The 16523-nt window shown below is 43.4% G+C and overlaps 1 long non-coding RNA gene across 1 annotated transcript; it reads left to right on the top strand.

Annotated features, from left to right (window-relative positions):
- LOC115505357 lies at positions 1-11576 on the top strand. Its single transcript, XR_003965996.1, has 4 exons — positions 1-32; positions 1709-1816; positions 2834-2932; positions 10998-11576. It is a non-coding gene; the product is annotated as an uncharacterized LOC115505357 (long non-coding RNA).
- Positions 11577-16523: the final 4947 nt, after the last annotated feature.

Here is a 16523-nt window from a genome sequence, read left to right as displayed (position 1 = left end):
CCAGGAGTGTGATGGCTGAGTTGTACGGTTAAGTATGCCCAGTTTTTTTCTTTGTTTGTTGTTCTTGGTGTGTGTGTGTGTGTGTGTGTGTGTGTGTGTGTGTTTAAAGAAACTACCAAACTACTTTCCAGAGTGGCTGTAACATTTTAAATTCCCACCATTTAGGAGGGATATAGATTCCCCACAGCTCTGCCGGCATTTTGTGGCCTCACTGTGTTTAGTTTGAGTTGTTCCAGTAAGAATGTAGTGAGATCTCATTATGATCTTAATTTTCACTTCCCTGGTGGCTGGCGATGATGAACGTCCCGTCTTCTCATGGTCTCTTTTGTCCTTGTGTATCATCTTTGGTAAAATATTCCTTCACACTGTCCACTTTATCATTGAATTGTCTGCTTTTTTTTAAGTGTTGAGTTTTGAGAGTTCTTTATGTATTCTAAATGTGAGTCCATTTTCAGATACGTGGTTTGCAAATACATTCTCCCAGTCTTTAGTCTGTCTTCCATCTAATTTACCAGTGTTTTTCCTTTTATAGATCATGTTTTGATGTCATGTCTAAAAACTCTTCCCCAAGCCCTATGTCTCAAGGATTGCCTCCTATGTTTTCTTCCAAAAGTTGTATAATTTTACATCTTATACTAAAGTAAATGAGCCAGGGGCACCTGGGTGGCTCAGTCGGTTGAGCGACTGACTTCGGCTCAGGTCATGATCTCACGGTTTGTGAGTGCAAGCCCTGCATCGGGCTCTGTGCTGACAGCTCAGAGCCTGGAGCCTGCTTCGGATTCTGTGTCTCCCTCTCTCTCTGCCCCTCCCCCACTCGTGCTCTGTCTCTCTCTGTCTCAGAAATAAACATCAAAAAAAATTAAAGTATATGTGCTATCGCGCAATCATTTTTGTACAAGTTGTGACATGTAGGTCAGTTCAGGTCTTGCTTGGGGATGTCCAAATCCTCCAGCCCCATTTGTGGAAAATGGTCTCCTTCCAGTGAATTACTTTTGCACCCTTGTCAAGAATCTATCGGTTCTGCTTGTGTGGGGCTATTTCCGAGATGACAATTTTGTCCCATTGATCTAGGTGCCTATCCTTCTGCCAGGATTGCACAGTCTTGATTGATATTATTTTGTTAATAAGCCAAAATGGCTATCCCAGGCTATGGATCTGCCTAGTTTATCATCCAGTAGGAAGGAAAGTGATCCAACAGGGTTTGGAAAGAGTGGCATAAAAAAGTAAATTTTCTTCCTGTTAAAATCTCACCAAGTCCAGCTTGTTTGATAGGCAATTACAATTATCTACCTCTTGGAAGATTGGCTGTGTGTGTGTGTGTGTGTGTGTGTGTATTTATTTAATGCATCATGCATGAGAAGCATTTAATATTGTGTCTGGGTTAAGTCCTCAATTTTGTTGTTTGCCATTAATATGCAATATTATTATTATTACCTTCGCCATCCATGCTTTTCTCTGACCCCTTTCTAGGGGTTACACAGAGAAGCTAGCATTTCCATTCCTCAAACACATCTCTCAACTATGCTTAGAAGTTAAAAATTGCCTTAAGGAAACAAAAAAAATCTTGCTTAGCATCTATTAGCCTTCCTCACCCACCTTGAAGAAAAAGGAAATTTATCTAGACAGGTAATAGACCCCAAGATGGAAGGGCTGAGCAGGCATTCCCTCTCGACCCTCACAGCTATCCACCTGCCTTGTGCTTCTTCAGGTCGGGAGAGCGAGCTGTGCACCCGGACGCCGTGCCCAGGACCTGGCCTCCTGGGTCGATGTGTGGCTTGTTCAAGGGGACCCAAGGCTGAGGGCTGCAGGGAAAGAAGTAAAGTCACTCATGTTTTTCAAGCCCTCCTCAGAGCCCTCTCAGCCCTCCAGCACGGATCTCGAGGACCTAGATTGGGAATCCCTGAACCTTAGCCAAACCCACCAAGGCCTGGCTTTGCTCTCCCAGCTGAGGACAGGCCTGGGAGGCCACACCGTTCAATGGGTTAATAAGGATTTCCAGGGCCGGGGAAGTGAGGGCTGCAGCAGCTGGGATGAGGAATGGGAGAATCATTATTTTTAATTTCAGCAAGTCCATGTGTTAATAAAGAGGTTGGATGAGATGTGAGGACGGTGGTGGCTGGGGGTTGGGAGGGGGCGAGAGCAAAGCCCATCACTTCCTAAATGTTTGCTGCTAGGGCAGCCACATCTTTGAAACCAGAGTGGAGAATTCTTCAAGTCTGGTAATAGCAAACACTCTTCATCATGCCCTTCAGTGGCTGCTGACTGCAGACAGCTTTTTTCCCCTTCAACAATAGAAGAGATGGGAAAGAAAAGGCAAGCTTTTGGCCTCGGGGTTTTTTTTTTTTTTTTTAACCACTGCTCTTTCCCGCTCCAACCTACATCTAAGAGGGAGGGAAACTATCTTTTGTTATCACTCAATCTCCCTTAAATTTAAGAACAGCTGGGGATATTTTTCATGATTCATTAAATTCACATCATTCCAAAGAAATCTTCCTGCCGATTTATCTTTACCTCAGCAGTTGGGGCTCCAGGAGTGTGCAGGCTTCCTGAATGCCGTCAACCTGGGTCCACTGTTTTGGGCTGAGTCTGTGATCTTTCATGCTGGAATATCTTTTTTTTTTTTTTTTTTTTTTTTTTTGAGGGTGAAAGAGAGCAGGAAAGGAATCAGGGTATTGAAATGAATCTTTCCAGTCAATTTTTCCCTTTCTGGAGATAAAGAGAAAGTCGTATGGCAGTCACAGCTAAAGACTAAACCCCAGCTAATGTCCTCAGCAGGGAAGAATAATTAGTAAATTCTCTAATTAGAGTCCTGTTTACATTTCTCTTTTCATAGAGGCTAATCCTTGTGTTTAAAGAAGATATTCTGCCTTGATTAAAACCATTGGCTTTAATCGGAGTCACAGCAGAGTCCATAGTAAATGCAAACATGCTTGTAAGTATCCATTCACTCACTCACTCATTCGTGGAGGCCCTTATATGCCTAGCACCAAATACAAATATGACATGATCCCTACCCCCGTGGGCTTGGGCAAGCACAGCAAACAGGTTTCACCTTCCATGCCAACTGTAATCCACCGGAGAAGGTTTTCTAGAGCATTCGGAGACCATTTCCTGGTTCAAGAGAAAGGACAGCTTTACTGGATAATTGGCATCCATCAAGAGGGCAGGAAGGTGGGGCATCCTGAAGAGGGGGACACCCACCCACCCCCCAGGTCATTTGTTGTACACCCAGGGAGAACGAACACTGCCCGAAGGGCTTTTAAATGCTCTCCTGCAGTCCTCACAAAGCACACAAATGGAAAGCTGGGCGTGATTAGACATGGTTGGTGAAGCCCTGGGACAGCCCATGTCTTCCTCAACCCTGGCCTTTCCTTCTTATCGATGTTCAAGTGACATAAGGGGCTGGGCCAACTCAGCATGTTTACATGAGGATACCTGTAATTCAAAACTCTCCACTACCCTAAGTGCTTGTGCTATATGGGCAGCACAGCACAGAGATGAGAAGCTCGGGTTCTGGAACCCATCGTCTGGGCTGTACACTGGCTCTGCCTTGCGTAGCTGAGTAAAATTAGGTAGAATTAACTAACCTCTCTGTGCCGCAGTTTTCTAAACTGTGAAGTGGGGAGAGAATACCTACGTAATGGATTGTTAGGACTAGTAAAAGAATTCCCATGGTGCCTGGTTTCTAATAAGTAGCACTGTGGGTGACCATCGGTGCTGTTGGGGACCTGCAGCCCTCCCTCTACACCCTCTCTTTTGGTTTTTCCTAATAGAATTATGTGCAAGTGAAAAGAAAAAGAAAGGAAACCAAAAACAAACAAACAAACAAAAAACCAAAGAACAAAAAAAACACCAAAATGCATTTCTCTGTTTGGAGTTAAAGAGAGTCCCACATCTGAGAGATTCACTGAGGACTCTTCTATAAATACCCAGTGTAACCATATCTGCCTCTTCTGGAACGAAGAACATTAAGCTTGTATTTCAACAAGCTTTCGAGGAACTTGATAGTGCTGATACATTAAGTGATAAGTAAGAAGCCAGGGGCACAGTCACTATCCCTGAATAAGCATAAAATTAAAAGCTTAAGGAGTTCTGGAAAATCATTGTTTCACTAACATTAATGGGTGAAAACCTGTCCCCCTCCACATTGTGCACAGCCTTTCCCGCTGATGGCCGACGAATGCTACATTTGTGACTTCCTTCCAAGTATAGACCTTTGGAGAGGACACTATAGGACTGTTCAAAAAATTTATCAGACTTGGCTTCTGCCCTCAAGGAGCCTGATTGGGGAAGCTCCTAGTACCCCCATCAGAAGGAGGAAACTGTTTGCAAAGCCAAGTGTTACCATAGGGCCTCCGATTGCCAAAGGGGCAGAGAGTGAAGAGGGGTCTGGCAGGGCCAGGAAAGTTCAAGAGGACAGTAGGATTTGAGAGCAGATAGGCAACTCATTTGCCTAAGTGGAAGTGTCTAAGTGGAAAAGAAGGAAAAGAAACCAACGGGTAACCTACAAGAGACAGAGTCTTCTCAAACACCTGGTCTCATTTAGTCCCCCCAGAATGCTCTGGGTTGATACTAACTTACCATTTTTATCATGAGAAAATGGAAACTAATAGCCGGGAGGTCAAAAACTCCTGAGACTTGAACCCAGTTCTGGCAGACCCCTACTCATTTCCCACTCCATCTTGCTGCTTCTCTGGAAGCATAGAACTTGAGAGTATCAGAAATAGAAGGTTTCCGCGATGAAAAGACAACAGCCTCCGGGAAAAAGCTATAGGGGAGGAGATTGGGCATGGTGGATGGAGAATCTCTCAGAGAGGAAAGTGCCAGCTAGAAAACACCCTGTGTAAGGAAGAGAAGGCAAAGAGGGGCAAGATGATAGTTTTTTGGTTGATTTTTGTCTTGTTTCTGAGTATGTGTTTACTTGTACAGAATCTTGTGAGGCTCTATAAGGACTTAATTTTGAAAATTTAATTTTCAAATTTGCCAAATTTAATTTAATTTAATTTAATTTCCAAAATCACCATTTGGAATCCTTTTACTTCTTATCTTCTGTATATGCGTCCAGATTATACAGACAGTTCTCCACATGAGGCCAAGCTACCACATACAAACTGAGAACTTCATTTCCAGCCTTGGAATGGTCTGCCCCACCTAATTCTGTCCAAAGTTTCCCATTGGAAATGAAGGTGATCAGTTTGGGCTTATTTGTCCAAAAGATAAGCGAGAGGAGCAAAGAAGGGCAAAGCCATAGTTTACAAGCTCACAAAATGCACCCCAAAATCACTCAATGAAACTCGGAGTCAGAATTCCCTTCCTAAAACGCAAGGCTCTTTGTGTTACTTGCCTGTTTAAAACCCTTTAATAATTTTCCATTTCTTTGAGGTTAAAAGCCAAATTTCTTAGCTACATGATACAGTGATTTGGGACTCAGGCTTTGTGAGGAGACACAACTGCATCTGAATCTTAATCCTACAATTTACTAGCTGTGTTACTTGGGGCAAGTTGCTTAATCTCAGTTTCCTCCTCCATAAAATGGGTTAACAAACTAAACCTATTTATAAGGTCCTTGTGAAGACGAAGTGATGCAATCCATGCAGCCATTAGTTCTGTGGTCTAGTGGGATGGTCAATACGTTCACCTCTTATGACTTCCTAGCCCCATCGGTCATCTTACCGCTACCTGCTTTTCCAAAGTAATCTTTTAACGTTCCCTTCTCCTTAGCATTTCCAGCCACACTGAACTTCATTTCATTTCTTCTAAAGAAGTTTTCTCTTTTACCCTGGGCCTTTGCATATGCTATTCTTTCTGTCTAGGATATTCTGATTCCTCCTCTTCCCATGGCTAATTACTAGTTATCCTTCTACCTTAGTGTAGACATCCTGCCTTTTCTGACCCCAGCAAATTGAGTCGGGTGTCCTTGAGGGTATGGCGTTCCCATGGCACCTCACACATCCCATGCCGTAGCACTTTGCACACGTGATTGTAGTTGTTTCTTTGCCGGAGTACGTGGTCCATGCAGGCTTAGTGTGATAGCCCCAGCAGTCTAGTTAGTGCCTGGCATATAGTTGAGGTCATTGTGGAACAGAGATGACACCAAATGTGCCTGTGGTAATAGTGGGTGTTTGCCTAAGCCCCTCAGCCCGGTGACTTCTAGCCTCAGGGACCCTAGTCCTTCCGTGGGTCTACAACTCTTCAAACCCTCTCTCTGAGTCCACTCAGTCCCACACCAGAGAGCAACGGACAGTGTATCGTTGGAGGCCATACCCAAGACCAGCAGGACCCTTGTTAAAAAATTATTATAAAGAATTTCAAGATGGTAACAGTAGAGCATTAAACCAAGTGTGGGGCCCTCCTAAGCATGGCATGCTGTGCCACTGCACAGGTCCCACACCCGTGATGTCACACGCCCAGGGCCTGCCCTTCTTCACGACCCTGGGTCCAGAAGGATCCGACACATTCTTTCCCACCAGGGCACTAGGAACCGGTAGTGCTATCTAATGCTATCTCCTCAGGAATCAAATGACCTTTAAGGATTGCCAACCGGGGTAACAAGCTTAAAGCTAAGAAAGGAATTAGTGATGTAATTTCTGTCCCCAGTGGCCGAGATAATTTTGCACGGGGCTTAAAGAGGCAGGCAAGAACCTTACATTCCATTATTTTGCTAAAACTTCCTCACACGTTCGTCTTCTGTTTTAGTGTATATGCATGTGTATATAGCATACACACACATCCTGAGCTGAGAATATTTTTTTCTAACCTCATTGTATCCATCAGCAAAATGAACACTGACGTGTTAGTTTGGGGGCTTCAAAGAGATGTCCTGAGGCTTCGTGTTAGTGAAGAGCTTAGAAATCTTCCATCAGAAAAACCACGTGTCCACAAGTGAGGCAATGGACTCTAGAAACGCAACTGTTAGACTTTTGTGACAGATACTTCATGATAATAGAATGCCATGTGGTTTCAGAAAATACGACATTTCAGTGGTTCTCAACCCTGTCTGCTTATTAGAATCACTTTGGGGAAAGCTTCCAAAGCACGGTGAGGCTTGGGTTCCCCAACAACTGAATCAAAATTTCCCGAAGTCTGGCAAGGGCACCAGTAGATGATAAAGCTCTCCAGGTGGTTCACATGTACAGCTGGATAAAGAGGCACCGTCCTGGCTTGGACAGGTTCTGGAACAGGCACGGGCATTCCCGGCATGCAAATTAGCGTCGTCAATCGAACCTCAATCAAAAGGTGATGAAAATCACGTGCTGTTTAATAGCCTCTTAATTTAAATCCACACACGAGGAGGAGAGCTGCTCATGTCCCCCGTCATTATTATGTATTTGGAAGCAGTGAAATCCCTCTACAAAAAAAAATAAATAAATAAAAAAGCCTTAAAACTAACTTAAGCCTTCAAATCATCAATAAAATATAATATCAATTTCATCCCATGGCACAAATTCCAATTTCCATGAAAACTGCCCGACCCTAAAATATATCAAGAGCTTCTTCTAATCACAGGAGATGTATTCTGTAAAGGGCCCCTCTTCTGGGATGGCTAAGTCCGCAAGTCACTGTTTTTACTACAGCTGAAAAATTAATTCCTTTTTAGAAATATTCTCATCTTCTCCTAAAAGAAAAAAAAAAAAAAGCTTTTTTGATGTAGAGTGACAGGATTATGAAGTGACCCTCTGGGTCAGAAGGAGACTTTTCTTTTTCTCATCAAGGAAATCAATTTCTAAAGTCCAAGTCTCTTAAAATAATATATTCTTGTGGCACGCACGCAGCTTTTTTGATCTGCTATGAAAAGAATAAGAGGTAAAGAGGATCAGGGGTGGCGATGGAATATTATAATCTGCCACACTCACACATCAGCCTTTCACTAAGTAATTCCAGATAAATTGAGGATTTACATATTTAAGATTAAATGGGGGAAGAGTAGCTGATGCATAAATATGGGAATATAAAAATATTTCTGGAGCAAGTTAACTCTTAAAACTTAAAGTTACTTGGTGTTTCTTTTATTGTTCCGCGTGGAAGTTTAAGGTTTATTAGTGGCTAACCGAGATCATCTTTTTCAGATCAATTGCACTGACAACCCACCCTTAGGGAATGTTTTTCCCTGTCCTGGGTAAAACCCCAATTACACCAACAAGTAACAGTTAAATGCATACAAAGACGCATAAATACAGCAGATGGAAAGCAGGAGGAAGCAGCTGGAAGTGTGTTTCCCTCAGAACTGTTTTTAACAGCCTGTGCACAAATCATGCCTCTCTAATGCAGAGATAAAAATAAAACATAAATATTGAAAAGGTTACTGGTCACAGCAACAAGATGACATGAGACACTGCGATCCTCCCCGGTTCTATTACCCTCGGACCACCCTTCGATGCTCTCCCATCTGGGGCTTCCGAGAGATCCTGAAAATCATATTCAACTCCAGGATTTTGATTGTGCTGGGAGCACAACTGCGTCCTGAACCCGTCCCTGCCACAGTTCCCAAGCATCCGGTGCCTGTGTGGCTCTTGTTAGACCCCCGTTAGGACCCCCAAAGGGAGCCACGATTTCTAACTTCCTAACAGCTCAAAATACAACTTAACCAAGCAGTGTCCTTCCTTGCTAGGACTCGGATCCCACGTTGCTGAGAATCCTTCACTGTGTAGGTGCTTTCTAAAAAATGACAGCTACGATTGCAGAATATGTATCTTTCATGTATGGAGGGAATTCTGACCCACCATTGAGTAGGGGAATGAAGCTTGGGCCCTTTTTCCGGTGATGCTGACATTTTCTTAGGCTGCGCCTACCTCATTGTCTACTCATTTATCCTTCAAGCGTTTTCTGACCGCTAGCTAAGCTCAGGCTTCTATGGCAGGTGCTAAAGGGAAGGGAGTGACTATGGTGAAGAGGGTAGGGAAGGAGCATATGGAGGCAACAATGGCGGCTCCTGAGATGCTGGCGATGTTTTCTTTCTTGACCCGAGTGCTGGTTTACTTGCTGTTTTCTTTTAATAACATATTAAGCAGTACAGTTAGGTTGGGTGCACTTACATAGTCATATGCTACTTTCACAAATTAAAAAAAAGTGAAAGTGGGGCACCTGGGTGGCTCAGTCTGTTAAGCATCTGACTTCGGCTCAGGTCGTGATCTCACGGTTTGTGGGTTCGAGCCCCCCGTCAGGCTCTGTCCTGACAGCCTAGAGCCTAGAGCCTGCTTCAGATTCTGTGTCTCCCTCTCTCTCTGCCCCTCCCCTGCTCATGCTCTGTCTCTCTCTCTCTTTCAAAAATGAATAAACATTAAAAAATAAAAACATGAAAAAATGTGAAAGAAAGAAAAAAGAAGGGGCAAACATGAAAGACCCAGATAGGGAGTTTTCAATCGAGTAGGAAAGATACTACATAAAGCTATCTTGTTAATAATGCACAGGGAGGTATGTTCAATGCCATAATTTATATAGAGAGATAACAATCACAGATAGATATAGACATATAATCATAAATACAATCATTTATCCATATTGTATAAATAGAATCATTTATCTACATAAATAATTTCAGAAAAGTATAATGACTGTAGGAATTAAAAGGTCCATCCAGAGAGATCAAGGTTATCAGATAAGGCATCATAGAGAAGGCAGTAGTTGAAATAGGCCTTGAAAGATGGGCAACAATTCAACAGCAGCGCTGGAGCCCCTAGGAGGTGGGCATTGATCAGGAAGGAAGGTCGGGAGCACAAAGAATCCAGGAAGGACCGCTTTAGTCAATGGAAGCAGGTAGTTTAATGAAAGCATAGGGAAGAATGTATAGAGCCAGAAAAGTATTTTATTTAATGGATAAAGGAGAACATAGAAGTGCTGTGAGCAAGAAAACATATATTTGAACTGTATTTAGAAGAATTAAATTGGCAGTAATCTCCTGAATCGAAGGGAAGAGAGCATGAGACACGAAGGCCGTTAAGTCATGCAGATTATCCTTGGCCTTCAGAATGCCAAGGTCGGGGGAGGGAGAGGTGGCTCTCTGAAGGCTCTCGGGAACTCCAGGTTCTCTGTCCATATTGGCGTGGATCGCTTCCTTCCATCACCTCCTCTCTGTCCCTCTTGAAATCAATCCCTTACCAATGTTGTCGTTTACCTCCACTGGTGTATCTTTCCAGTATTTATTCTTCGAGTACTATAAAAGCTTTTAATGTGAGAAACATATTCTTCCCTCAAAAAAAGAAAAAATATATATATATCCGTAAATTGATGGAGGGAAGTTACAAATATAGTCAGTCAATTTGAATATTGCAATACCCAAATCTTACTGTTTTTCTATGTGCTTCTGAGTTGAACTTTCTCCTTCCCTTTGCCTCTATCCACACAGTTGCTGAGGGCGGGAGGTTGCTCGTGAGTGCGTGTGGAGGCGTGGCGGGAAGCGTGTGCATGTGCCCCTGTGCCTACCTGTGTCTCTCCCGGAATTCTTGGTGCTTCTTGCTAAAAGTTTGGTTTGGTCCTACAAGAGTTTCCAGGAGCTCAAAACCATTGGCCTCCTTACTTTCACAGCGTAACTTGGGGAGCTGTTAACACGGTTGCAAAACAGCTGTAATGCCCCTCACTCGACTGCCAGGGTTTCCTCTTCCTTAGGTCCCATCAGGATGTGTCAGAAGCATGAACACAACTTAAATGTCTATCTGGTGCATTTTACTCTTGTTAATTATGGATGAATTAGCGCATTCAAAAGTGAATCAAAGGAGAGGAAGGAATCACCTCCACTATTCATTTACTCACAGCAAATGCTTTCAGAGGGCCCAGAATCGGTGCATTTTCTAAACTGCACATCTGTCTTTGCTGCTTTACTTGTCCTATCTCACTCTGAGGTCTGTCGTTTTAGAAGGGGGGGTGGTGCGCTGCATTTTGTTACTTATTCTTTTCAGTTTCTGGTACCCTGCATTTATCAGAGAAGGACAGTTTGAGGAAGGTCAAGGTTCAAAAGGACTCGTTGCCAATAGGAAATAAACCTTCTCTCCGCCTTCACACAGGTTTGCTCACGCCCCACAGCTGGGTCGGGTTTATGGCCGAAGGGAAGCTTATCATCGTCGGCTGGCTGGGTGACCAACCGTTGATTTGCACATATAGCTGTCACCAGCCCCTGCTGTGTTTCCCCTGTGACTCATTTATTTCAGGTGCTATAGCAACAGGTCTGGGATGCACACATGATGAAGTTCCTCGCCAGACCGAGTTCAAAGCACCTCTTGCCCTTCAATGGATCAGAAGAAATTCTCTTTTTAAATATCTGCCAGCTGACCCAGAGCTGGCCAAAACAGGAAGGAATTTTCCACCAGGACTTACTGGATCTTGAGAGCTTCTTTCAGAACTTTGTGTGTTCAGGTGGGAAAGCTTTGTTAGGAGTCGGAGGCTGGGATCATAGCTCAGATCTCCCAGAATGAGCTAAAACACTCACGCTCTGAAGTCAGACGGACTAGGTGGTTCGTGATCCAAGTGGCAGTGAAGTTGCCATGAAGAAGAGAGAAAAACGGGGAGTGTGGAGCAAAGTTGCATTAAACTAAATTCTTTCATCAAAAGTGTTGTCATCCTGGGGCGCCTGGGTGGCTCAGTCGGTTGAGCGTCCGACTTCGGCTCAGGTCATGATCTCGCGGTTTGTGAGTTCGAGCCCCGCGTCGGGCCCTGTGCTGACAGGTCTGAGCCTGGAGCCTGCTTCGGATTCTGTGTCTCCCCGTCTTTCTGCCCCTCCCCTGCTCATGCTCTGTCTCCCTCTGTCTCTCAATAATGAATAAACTTTAAAAAATTAAAAAAAAAAAAGTGTCATCATTTAAGGCCTAGTTCAACTGCTAGCTTCACTCAGAAGCCGGTTCTGACATTCCAAATTCATCTCCAGGGCTCCTTTAATTCTCACAGCACTTGATATTATCCAACCCAATGAGGTTTTAAAAAAAGCCCTTTCTCTTGTAAAAAAATAATGACAGATTTTTGAGCCCACACATGGATCTAGGGAAAGGTGAGTGGGCTGGTCCAGAGTCTGCAACTTTTTTTACTCCAGATACCTATTCTTAACCCAGCTATAAAATCCAGAGGTATTCTAACCCTTGGGCCAGAGGAATTCTGAGGATTATTCCAGGCCAACAGCTTTTAAAGTCTGAGTATTTATGCCTGTTCTCTCACATTATCCCCAAAAGATCCCGGCGAAGTAGCTAGTGCGGACCTGGTCCCTGTACCCCCATTCATTTATCCCACCAGTATAAACGCCTACTGTGTGCTAAGTGCTAATCCCTACCCTTGCGGCGGGAGTGGGGGTGGGGGTAAGGGAGGGTTAGGTTATGGTCCATGGTCCAGGGAGTGTGATGTTTATGCAAACATACATTAAAAAAATATATATGTTCAGGGGCGTCTGGGTGGCTCAGTCGGTTGAGAGTCTGACTTCAGCTCAGGTCATGATCTCGTGGTTCGTAGGTTCAAGCCCTGCGGCGGGCTCTGTGCTGACAGCTCGGAGCCTGGAGCCTGCTTTGGATTCTGTGTCTCCCTCTCTCTCTGCCCCTCCCCCGCTCACACTCTGTCTCTCTCAAAGATAAACATTAAAAATAAAAATAAATACATATACGTTCAGATATATACATATGTGTATATGTATGTGACACATGATCATTACAGAACCCTGACTAACTTTGATGGAATCTATTTCATCTATTTGTTGGTCTTAAGGTTTGTGTTCGGGCATTTGTTTAAGACCTTTCCTACACCTAATCACAGAGATATTCTCCTACGTTTTCTTCTATAAATTTATAATTTAATCTTTCTCATTTAGGAATTTAATCCACCTAGTGACCTTATTGGAAATCCAGTTTAGTTTTCCTTCATATAGTGATCCAGTTTTCCTGATACTGTCCATATACAACCCACTCATCCCTCTCAATTTGCAGTGCCTCCTTTATTATATAATAAGTGCCTATATGTACACATGTGGGTCTCTGATGTAGGTATTTTTAGAGCGACTTTCCCAAGGTCACTCAGTCTGAAGGCAGCTTAACTGAGATTAAGGTGCTCTGAAGCCCATTAGATCATATTGTTCTCCTAAGATTAATAAACTCCCTCAGAAGTCGCAGGATGTTAAAGATGGAAAGGGGGAGGGGGTGCCCGGGTGACTCCGTCAGTTGAGCGTCTGACTCTTGATTTCAGCTCACAGTTTGTGAGTTCAAGCCCCACGATGGGCTCTGTGCTACCAGTGGGGAGCCTGCTTGGGATTCTCTCTCCTTCTCTTTCTGTCCCTCCCCCATGCTGGCTCAGTCTCTCTCGCTCTCTAAAAAAAAAAAAAAAAAAAAAAGGCTGGAAAGGGACTTGGACATTCTAGGCCAACTCTTTCATTTACTGTTGGACACCTTGGACCCAGGGGGGGTTGAGTGATTTGCCTGGAGCAGAGCAAAAGGGCCAGAGCTCAAATGCATTGCAAGGCTCCTGCTTCCTTCCTGCACTTAGAGCTTTCTCGATGCCCTCTGGGCCTGGACACAGAACCACCTGGAAAAACCAGCACCCCATACGAGTTTGGTGTTGAAATTTAAAGCATTTATTTGACCTTCCCCTATCCAGTGCTCTTGGCAACTAGAGCATAGCAGAGAAACAAGGAGTAAGGGAAAGGGGGAAAAGATCTTTTTCCGCACAGTCTACAATGGATATTACAAGTTTCATTTTATTTATGCGCGTGGACCTCCGGACCCATAGTCAGTGCCTCTGCACTTTCACTTTATGGACGAGTTGACCAAACTCGGTTATCTGATTACAGAAAGACAGCACATCACAGACAGTAAATTGAAGGGAAGCAGAGGTGGATGTTAAAGACGTCAAGAGGAAAACGAATTGGAAAGGTTACGAAAAGCTGGGACAGAATTCGAATAGCGCAACAGCGTGGCATCACGGTGTAAACATAAACGCTCGTTCAAAGCTGGTTAGGAGTTGGGGGCAATCACTGTACCATGGCCAAACAACTGGCATTCAAGACAAGGGCCCCGCTTCCCAAGAACAGGTTAAATTATACCGACTGTATTCCGTCCTGAATGCGGAGAAGCGTATAATACATTTTATCAATATTTTCATCCAAAGTGCTAAAAATAGTCATCAAAATTGAGGGCCTATTTGCACGCATTTATCAACTGAGACAACCTGAATGCAATGGCATCCCAGTAGCAGTGAGAGCCAACCTAGCACTTAGATCTTCGTTTCTCACATCGCTCTCCGATGAAAGGAGCAGGGATCCTTGAGAAAATGGCTGATGCTAGGACTCAGGCAGGAATATACAAGATGGGCCTTGCGCACTTTGTAGTGCCAGAAAGTAAGAAAGAGCTCAGAACGGAACAAACCATAAAGCCCACGACGGTGTGGAAGTGTGTCAAAGGGACCGAGGCACCAACTAAAACTGCTTCCCAATGGCCAAAACGGAAGCAATTTCATCAAGAAAATAAACAAAATTGTACTGGATTGTGACTCAAAGTACGAAATAAATATCCCCGAGTCATGCTGATATAAATAAGCCATTGAATAAATAAATAAACGTGAGAAAAGAGACAAGCGTTCCATGCAGAAGAAGTCCACGTAATTTACGTAGACATACCGCTCTCAAAGAGTATAACTCCTCATTGCATCAGCGTGACACGCCTCTCACATAGTTATACGCCCATATAGTGACACTCTTCCTTCCCAGGAGGTACGGTATACAAAGGGGAAAAGAAAGAGTAATTTTGCCGTAGAGAAACATGACAAACATGACCTCAGCTACGTGGTCAAGGTCAACATGAAGAGTGATAAATTATGTTGATTTGTACCCTTGATATGATGGGATGAAAATGTACCTTACCTCTCTGATCTCCTTTCCAAAACCCATAGCCTCAATATAAGCATGAGAAAATCATCACACAAATCCCAATAAAAAAGGGATTTATAGGAGCACCTGGATGGCTCAGCTGGTTAGGCGACCCACTTCGGCTCAGGTCATGATCTCACAGTTCGTGAGTTCAAGCCCCACATCAGGCTCTGTGCTGACAGCTCAGAGCCTGGAGCCTACTTCGGATTCTGTGTCTCCACCTCTCTCTACCCCTCCCCTACTCGCTCTCTGTGTCTCTCTGTCTCTCAATAATAAATAAACATTAAAAAAAAAAAGAAAAAAAGAAAGAAAGAAAGGGATTTACAAAATACCTCACCAGTACTTCTCAAAATTGTCAAGGTAATCAAAAACAAGGGACACCTGAGAAATGTCACAGTCAAGAAGAGCCTAAGGGGACATGACACCTTAATACAATGTGATTTCCTAGATGGGAATCTTGGAACAGAAAAAGACATTAGGCAAAAATTAAGAGAATCCAAATAAACTATGAACTTTTGTTAGTAATAATGTGCCAGTATGGGTTCATTAATTGTGATAAATATCCCATACTAATGTAAGATGTTAATAATGGGCTCTGGGATTTATGGGAACTCTCTATACAGACTTTGTAGTAAATCTGAAACTATTTTATTTATTTTTTATTTTTTTTATTTAAAAAAAATTTTTTTTAACGTTTATTTATTTTTGAGACAGAGAGAGACAGAGCATGAACGGGGGAGGGGCAGAGAGAGAGGGAGACACAGAATCTGAAACAAGCTCCAGGCTCTGAGCTGTCAGCACAGAGCCCGACGCGGGGCTCGAACTCACGGACCGTGAGATCATGACCTGAGCCGAAGTCGGACGCTTAACCGACCAAGCCACCCAGGCGCCCCTGAAACTATTTTAAAACATAAAGCTGATTTTTCAAAAAGAAAAAACAAAAAACCCAAGGGTCTATAGAGCCAAGCCCACATGCATCCAGAAAACCTTAGTCTTTAGAAGAATTTCAGGGTTCTGTGTAAGTAAGCTTGTGTCATGTACAATTGAAATGATGATATTTCAAAGGTAGCTATAAATGAGATAATTTAGACCTTAGGGTAACAAACCACCGTAATTATGTGTTATGTGACCAAACTCAATCCGGAACTCCCAGAGAGCAAAGAGCTGCCATGGTCCTACTCACCAGGGTTTTCCAGCACCTCGAACAGTAAGTAGCTGGCACATGTTGGGCCATCTATTTGAAGGCCAGATACATGAAAGAATGAAGACATTCAAGATGAAAGAATCAAGTCTATTTAATGTGGCCAAGATTGTTTCTTGAAGATGAAAAATAATTCAGAGATATGGAAGGCAAACAAGCAAAACAATCGTTCAAAGATTCAGAATGACCTACTTCCCATCCATGACGATGGCTATTATCAAAAACACAAAAACCAGAAAATAACAACTGTTGGCGAGGATGTGGGGAAATTGGAACGTTTGCGCACTGTTGGTAGGAATGCAAAATGGTGCAGCTGCTGTGGAGAACAGTTTGGTGGTTCATCAAAAAATTAAAAATAGAATTGCCACGCGATCCAGCAATTCCACTGCTAGGTATCTACCCAGAAGAATTTCAATAGGGACTCGAACAGATATTTCTACACCCATGTTCATAACAGCATTATTTATCATAGTCAAAAATGGAAGCAACCCAAGTGTC

This window comes from Lynx canadensis, chromosome F1 (assembly GCF_007474595.2).
Source record: "Lynx canadensis isolate LIC74 chromosome F1, mLynCan4.pri.v2, whole genome shotgun sequence".
NCBI classification, from domain to species: Eukaryota; Metazoa; Chordata; class Mammalia; order Carnivora; family Felidae; genus Lynx; species Lynx canadensis.
Note: the sequence above shows the minus strand (reverse complement) of the source record. Positions and strands in the feature narration are given on the sequence as shown.